The sequence below is a fragment of the Arachis ipaensis genome, chromosome B02 (genome assembly GCF_000816755.2).
Source record: "Arachis ipaensis cultivar K30076 chromosome B02, Araip1.1, whole genome shotgun sequence".
NCBI lineage: Eukaryota > Viridiplantae > Streptophyta > Magnoliopsida > Fabales > Fabaceae > Arachis > Arachis ipaensis.
The window spans coordinates 26,208,549-26,217,304 of record NC_029786.2 but is presented as its reverse complement, the minus strand read 5'-3'; the positions used below and the strand labels follow the sequence as shown (position 1 = coordinate 26,217,304).

Sequence of the window (8,756 nt, the reverse complement as noted above, 5' to 3'; positions counted from 1 at the left end):
ACGGTGGGTATTTGATTATGTATGGGCATCAATTTGATGATTACAACAAACTATTATTTTAGGAAAAATGTTGACGATGAAGGTGTTACATCTAGGATGTGGATTGGAAAAACTTTGGCATTGAAAGTAATTGATCTATTTATGCCATTTGTTCGTATTGTTTATTTCGTGAAATTTACGGTCTATATATATGAATTATAACAAAGGTTGGATTTCTTTATCCATTTGCATGTATTAGTTGTTTTTCTATCTCCTGTTATCAGAGTATATGTTGTTATCTTATTGAGATATTACTTGTATAATTTATTCATATATAAATATGATTATTTAACAAAAAAGCTTAAAAAGAGAATCAACGAATGAAACTTCTGAAAAAACTATAGGAAGATAGAATCTGCTACAAACCAACATGGAATAGAAGTAAAATAATATTTTTATGATAGTGTTTTGCAAATTGGTAGCTTCCATGAAGAGTTTGATGTAATTTTAAGCAATATCAGTAACTCATGTTTCTATTTCCAATTAAAAGTTTACATTTACGGAGACAACATAATAGTATGTTTCGGAGACGAAATAAAAATTGTATTATTATTTCTATACCTGGTCATTTAAATAGTTGATTAATCAGTGGATTATTAGTAGAACCGTTTAGTAATATAATGATAAAATAAGTGTATAAAAATATAATAGAAATCAAAATTTAAAAATAATTTATATGCAGAAATAAAGTATAATTTAAATTTCATCATTTTCGAAAATCATGATAAGAATAATCTAAAAGATAAAAATGTTAAATATAATTTGTATGAACACTTATCAACCACCGTGCGCAACATTTAGCTTACATTTCTAAATACTTCCTTATAAACAACATTATGTGTGTCATCGACACATTCGTCCTCTTTATGGTCATGCGCAACTACAATCTTGAGACCACTCCTACTCGTCACTCTTGTAATAGCAACATATAATTGACCATGACAAAAAACATGATTCTTTAGCAATAAACCTACTCGAGACAATGATTGGCCCTGGCTCTTGTTGATGGTCATACCATAAGAAACCATAATTGGAAATTGTCTTCTTTGAAACTTAAAAGGTATTCTATGGTCTGATAGTGTCAGTGTCATTCTTGGTATAAAGAACTTTTGACCCATGCTTGTCCCTGGTAGAATCTTAGCTTTGATAACTCTTTTACCAAGCTTGGTTACCACCATTCTAGTTCCATTGGATAATCCAGCTGAATGGTCTATGTTTCTTAACAACATTATTGGGATGCCAACCTTCAACTTCAACACATGATTTGGGACTCCAGAACATTTTATTGTATTGATAAACTCAGGAGTGTGGATACTTGCAATGAAATCATTTTGAAACTTAGATTTAGATACAGTATCCGAGCTTAAGAAAGTCTCTATGTCATTAGAACTTAAGCTCATCATATAATCATTGATGTCATCAACTATTTGCAATGTTGGTGCCAAGACAGCAACCTTTTCAAGGTGGTTGTCATTGCTGGGGTCATTAATGTATTCAGCGTAAGTATGATCGACTATTGCCTTGATTGGATCATGCCACTCTCTTATGAGAATGTCGTCTGGGATTTTAATTGTACATGCATATAAACCATCCGTTTTGTTGCCAATTGCACCATCTTCAACTTTAAGGATCCACTCAGCAAAGTCGCCAAGGCCAGCTCTATCAACGCTTGTATGTGCAGCTTGCAATCGCATGTTCTTGGTTAATTTTAACACTTGACAATGGTCCCATATGTAGGATGCATTTATGGTTGCATTTACAATGTCTTGTCTTCTGCCTTTAGGAATAACTGGTAGGATTTGCCGAAAGTCTCCACCAAATACAATAGTCTTTCCACCAAATGGCATTGATTCACTATTTCTGTTGCTAAAATGCATAATATCCCTCATTGTCCGGTCTAGCGCTTCAAAGCAGAATTTATGGACCATTGGGGCCTCATCCCATATAATTAGCTTTCACCTTGTGATAAGCTCAGCTAGTTGGCTTCCTTGCTTGATATTACATGTAGAGTATTCGTTAAGGTTCAATGGGATACCAAATCTTGAGTGTGCTGTCCTACCACCAGGTAATAACAATGAAGCTATTCCACTTGATGCAACTGTTAGGACGATATCACCCTTTGATCTCAAAGCTGATGCCAATGTATTCCAGACAAAGGTCTTACCTGTACCACCATATCCATATAAAAAATATACACCACCAGAGCAACTTTCAACACTGTTGATAATCTTTTCGTACACAGACAATTGTTCAGAGGTCATCTGTTTAATCAATCTATTGTGCTCTATATGCAAGGAGCTTCTATCATATCCAAGCTCGTCAACTATCAAACGATTCAATGAATTAGAATAAGGATCCCAACTCGATATATTGTCTGAACGAAAGGGCATCGTATCCCAATCTTTTAAGCTCCTGTTGTTAATGTTCAAAATTTTCTCAATTTCAATAAGGGTAAGGGTTTCAATTTGAGAAGTGGTTAATTGCAAGCCTGTAGAAAATAAAATCATGTTAAATCTATATCCATAAAAAATGATATCTAAATAATACAATTAGAAAGAAATTAGTAATTGGTTGATTAGCATGGTAAAATTATAACTAATCCATATAAGTTATGAATACCTGGATAGTTAAGTAGTTTCCTTTGATGGTGGAGGATGTCCTCAGATAATAACATCTTTGTTTCTTCCCATACATATTCACGTCGTTCAATTGATTTTGAGAATAACAATGTAGCAAATAGATTTCTTAAGTAAGGAGCAGCACCCCACTGACGGGCTTCTTTTATTGCATCAATGTATTCCTTGTCATCATCCAACAAACCTCGTACATAACATGCATCTCTGAAAGAACCATGAGTGACACCATTGTGAAAACGAATGTCTGTATAACATGTGGGGCACTTTACCAAATTAAGAAGAACTCTTAGGTAATACAACTCTCCAGATGAAGGTGGCACAAAGAAAATACGACTTATGACATTGTGTGAACGCCTGGGCGCCCATTCCCTCTCTTTAGCGTTCCATACAAACTTTGAGGGAAACTCAACATAAGTGAGTTCCTTTGCAGAATTGTACTTCTTCTTTGCTTCAAACCATGCTAAGAACATTGACTCTTTGACAGTTGCCTTTTCTTGCACTTTATCGAGAGTGACATTGTCATCAAAAACTACAGTTTGTTCCTCTGGAAGATGAAATGATAGTCGAACAACAGAAGGATCTCTATAGTGGATATCATATCCAATGATCCTCCATGCAGTTTCACATGGAGAAATGTATCTACAATCATAATACATGATGATCTCATCTATAGTATCCTGGTTGATATCTTGTGAAGAACTCTGATAAAAGGAAGCAGTTACCCAATCATTTCCTTTGTTTACATACTTGAATAGATATTTGTTATTTGATTGATCTTGATTGGTTACACCACTCAACATTTATGTGAGCACCATACCTCATAAGTAACAACCTATTGTGAGGAACAACATAGCAATTGTCTAGATCGACACCATTTATGTTGATAAATCGACCATCATCTCTGCGACGATATACCGGATATCCTTCATCGTCAAGGGTGGTAGATTCAACATACCTCTTGAGAAAGTTATGAATGTATCTTCCATCCTCCATGCAAGGAGAGTCTTTGCGAATGATGCCACATGGTCCGTGCATCATAAAGGTCTTGACAGCTTCGTAGTACTCAGGGTCTGTTGTTTGATCTGGTATTTCTGCTGAAATGATTTGATCAATATCTATACCAGTAGGGTATTTGTCTTGCTGATGAAGGAATAATAGAATGTGTGCATGTGGGAGACCACGCTTCTGGAACTCAATGGTGTATACAACTGTTGAAATGAATAGTAGATAAGTAATTGACAATTAATAAATGAAATAAGGGAATTATAATATATGGTTGATGTATAATTAAGAGTTTATTATTCATAGATACTCACGTGCACGGACTCTACCAAAAATCTTGTTGACACAAATGTCCCGTAGCATGTGGTCAAGCTTAGCCTTAAAAACCCTGCATACGATGTCTGGACGATCTTCTGCCTTTAATCCACGATTGGAAACATGATCTTCGATTTCTTGCCACTTAGGATTGCATGTAAGTGTGATGAACAAATCAGGGTAGCCTACCACTTTACATATAGCCACGGCATCTTGATAATTTTAGATCATATATCTAGCTCCACCTGTGAAGGAAGCTGGAAGCACGATACGCTTACCCCTAGAAGCAGGATCAGTCTCTCCATTCAGAACGGCTTCACGAATGCCTTTATACATGTCACAACGAAGTTCTTTTTGTTTGTACCTAATATAATTCAAACGACATGTCTCAATCATTGTGTAGGCATCTACTATGAACTGTTGGAATAACCTTCCAGAACATAGTAGAGGGGATGCATCTGCAAACCTATCTTGTATCCTATATGCAAACCACTCCCGCATTGTAACATACTTGTCATCTTAGTCATCCTTTTTATTAGGAGTATTCTTTACTATATTCTCTCTAAATCCATCGTCACCGTAGGGAAAAAGCAATGGGTATTTGATAAACCACTATTTTATGGTTTATCTTGTGCTCAATTGAGTGGTTTTTATCAACTCTTTACCCACTTATTCATACTATTTGCATGGTTTTACATTTGCCTTCCTAATTATGTGCTTTGATTGAAAACATGCTTCTTTGGCCTTAAGTTCCCTATGTTTAATCCTCTCTTATTACCATTAGATGCCTTGATATGTGTGTTAAGTGATTTCAGAGTTTATAGGGCAGGAATGGCTCAGAGAATGGAAAGGAAGCATGCAAAAGTGGAAGGAATATAAGAAGTTGGAGAAATTGCTAAGCTGTCCAGCCTAACCTCTTCGCACTCAAACGGCTATAACTTTAGCTACAGAGGTCCAAATGACGCGGTTCCAGTTGCGTTGGAAAGCTAACATCTGGGGCTTCGATTTGATATATAATATGCTATAGTTTCCTTGACGCTAGGCGACGTGAACGCGTGCCCCACGCGGACACATCGCAGTGGCGAAAATCAGCGTGGCAGATTTCTTCTCCAGCGATTTCTGGGCTATTTTCGACCCAGTTTGCGGCCCAGAAAACATAGATTAGAGGCTATAAAGTGGGAGAATCCATTCATTCATAATCACCAGCTCACAATTCATAATTTTGAGGATTAGATGTAGTTTTTAGAGAGAGAGGTTCTCTCCTCTCTCTTAGGATTTAGGATTAGGATTTCTCTTAATTTTAGGATTACTTCTCTTCAAGTACAGGTTCAATGTTCCTCTTATTTATTTTCTACTTTTATTATATAATTTTAATTATTATTTATCTTTTCAATTTGGCTTATGCTACATTCATGTTATGATTTTCTTAATTAATATTAATTGAGGTATTTGAGATTTAAGATTGCTTTGCTTTATTTATATTGATGCTTTTAATTTAATTTAGATATTTTCTTCCTTTTGGCTTTGGTTAAGTAATTGGTAACACTTGAGTTGTCAAATAAAACAGTGGTTGAAATTGGGAGTTGCTCCAATAACTCTAGTCTTTCCATAGGAATTGACTAGGACCTGAGGATTAAGCTAATTAATCCACTTGATTTACCTTCATAGTTAGAGATTAACAAAGTGGGATTAAAATCCAATTCTCATCACAATTTATAACAATAGGACTTCCAGTTCTAATACCTTGCCAAGAGTTTATTTTATTATTACTATTTTATTTTTCTTATCATTTAACATACTTCTTCCTTACTTTCAAAACCCCCAATTTATAAGAGTCATAACCAATAATAAGAACACCTCCCTGCAATTCCTTGAGAAGACGACCCGAGTTTTAAATACTCGGTTATCAATTTTTAAAGGGGTTGTTACTTGTGACAACCAAAACTTTTGTAAGAAAGGTAGATTGCTTGGTTTAGTAACTATACTTGCAACGAGAGTTTAATATAACTTCTAAACTATCAATCTTCAGTTCTTCAAAATGGCGCCGTTGCCAGAGAATTGCAAACGTGTGCCTTATTATTGGTTATTGTAAATATTTTTAAAATTTTTTCTTATCTTACCTTTGTTTTAAATTTCAAAAAAAAAATCAAATTTTTTTTTCAAAAATCATATCTTTTTTTCAAAATCTTATCTTATTTTTCAAAAATCATATATTTTTCAAAATATTTTCTTTTTATTAATTTTTGTTTTTATTTTCTCCTACTATCCCACCACCTCAATATTCACCATCTCCATATCTTTATCAAGAAGAACCACCTTCCTATTATGAACCCTTTCTCCAAAATAATGAACCCTCCTATCCACCCCAACCTCCAATGGATGACAGACTTCGTGTTATTCTTCAAGGGCAAGCGAAGATGCAAAGGAGTGTACTGGAACTCACTACTGCCTTAACCGAGGTAGTAAATATAATAGCCTCCCGACGTCTGAGCACTCAAAGTACTCCCATGGTTACATGTGGAGAATCAAAAGAAGAGTGTAGCATGAAGAAGACACTGGAAACTTCGATGGACAATGAAGAACATGACTTTGTATTGAAACAAGTGGAGGAAGCCATAATAGTTACAGAGGAAGAAGTGGTTGAAGACTTGGGAGATGCTGACCCTCCATGGGAAAGTCAAGACATAGAGCCTCCTTCAAAGACGTTTGAAATTGATGTTGAGGAGGGTGTACAACCTCCAAGGCATATCATGGCTAAAGACTTTGAAGAGGTTGATCAAGAGATGGAGATTCAAGAAGAAGAAGCACAACCTCCTATGCCCTTGGTGAGCAATGAAGAAGAGATTGAATTGGAAGAAAGCCACCAAGAGGAAGAGGTTGATATTGAAGAAACTTGCAAAGAGGTGGAAATTGTCAGAGAAGAGCACAAGGGAGTGGAGCTTACAAATTCATTAGAAATACCTCTCCCAAGGCCATTACCATCCAACACAACATTCAAGTGGGTAAAATTCATATCCCTTAGCTTTCTAATTCCACTTGAATATGGGCTACTGGAGACGGATGGTCAACTTAGAGCTCTTTGTGGCATTAAGAGTAAGAAGAATATGGTCAGTGGTAAGAATTGTCCTGCAAGGTTCAGTATGGTTGGAAGCTTTAAGTCTAAATGCAAAGGTTGGTGTAAAGCTCAACTGAATGGGTCTAGAAAGTTGTTTGGCCGCTTTAGTGAGAATTCAAATTGCTTACTACCCGGTTGGAACACTAATGATCAACAAGAAGATGGGTGCAAAAGCAAGGTCTGGGACCCCGGAATCCATTCTACCAATCACCACTCTTGGGGCCTTGTCACTTGCTTCAACTTGCTTGAAGACTTTATGCGTCTAATTTGGGACCCCGGAGGTTACTGGAAGTACAAACATTGGTGGAGATTCCTGGATGAGTTCAAGCACAAGCCACCATAACAAAGGACTCCCCAAATGTCCAACTTAAGGACTTTAACTAAAAGTGCTAGGTGGGAGACAACCCACCATGGTATGATCGTTCCTTTTTCAATTTTAATTTTATTTCGTTTTGTTTGTTTTCGAGTTTTATTTTATTTTATTGAACCTGGAGTTTTGTATAACATTCATATTAGCATTGCATTCTGCATAAAAAAAATAAAATAAAATAAAATAAAAAAAAGAAGCACGCACGCGACGCGGCAGCGTTGCTAACGCGTCCGCGTCACAAGTGCATTAGGAAGAAAAGAAAGTAAACAGAGAGTCACGCAAAAGCGTGGCTGGAGGCACGCTTTAGGCACAAACATGCCCACGCGTCCGCGTGACCCATGCGGCCGCGTCATTTGGAAAAATAGCCTCCTACGACTCTGCGTTACCCACGCGAACGCGTGCTCCAACTAATCGACGTAAAAGGGGTGCATGGCCGAAAGTTATGCTGGAGTAAGGCTGAACTGGCGCTAGACGCACAAGCCTTACCACGCGAACGCGTGCCCCACGCGTCCGCGTCATCCTCCAATCTTGGCCATCCACGCAATCGCGTCACCCCAGATTTTTGACAAAAATGCATTTAAACAGAGAGTTGTGCGTACGCGAGGCTGCACTCGCGCCAATCGCACAAATCAGGTCACGCGATCGTGTGACCCACGCGTCCGCGTCGCCTGCCCCGCACAACTTATCCAGATTAGCGCCAATTATCTTATCTTTTTTTTCTAATCCTAATTTCTTCTATCTTTTCTTCTTTCCTTCTTACTTTATTTCTTTACCTTCTCATTCTTCTTATCTTTCATTCTATTTTACTTAATTTATTTGCATATTTCATTCATTGCATTTTAAATTTTGTGCATATTTTTATTTTCTTTTCTAAATTTATTATTTTACCATTGGTGTTTAAATGTTCTTATTCAACTGTTATATCTTTTTTGGTATTGTCTTGGTGCTTATGACTTGTTTTATTCTGATTGGGTAACATTATTTCAATCAATGCTAATCTTTTATGATACTTGTACTTCTCTTGCATTGATATGAACTTATACTATCTTGCATTACCCACATTCTCCTCTCCTTTGTTGCAAATTTTGCACCACTGGTACACTTGCATGTTGTAGCTACCATGTAATTAAGACCTTTATTATTTGGCATTAACACCCATATTTTATTGATGTTCTTATCTTTATTTTTGGGTTACTGTTCTTCTTTTTCTCTTCTTTCAGGCTGGCCACTGAAGACGGAAAAAGGGAGAAACTTCTAAAAGGGGAGACAAACAAGTCCA

General features: G+C 36.5%; 1 pseudogene; it reads right to left on the bottom strand.

Annotated features, from left to right (window-relative positions):
* Positions 837–4,493, bottom strand: LOC107627067 (annotated as a pseudogene).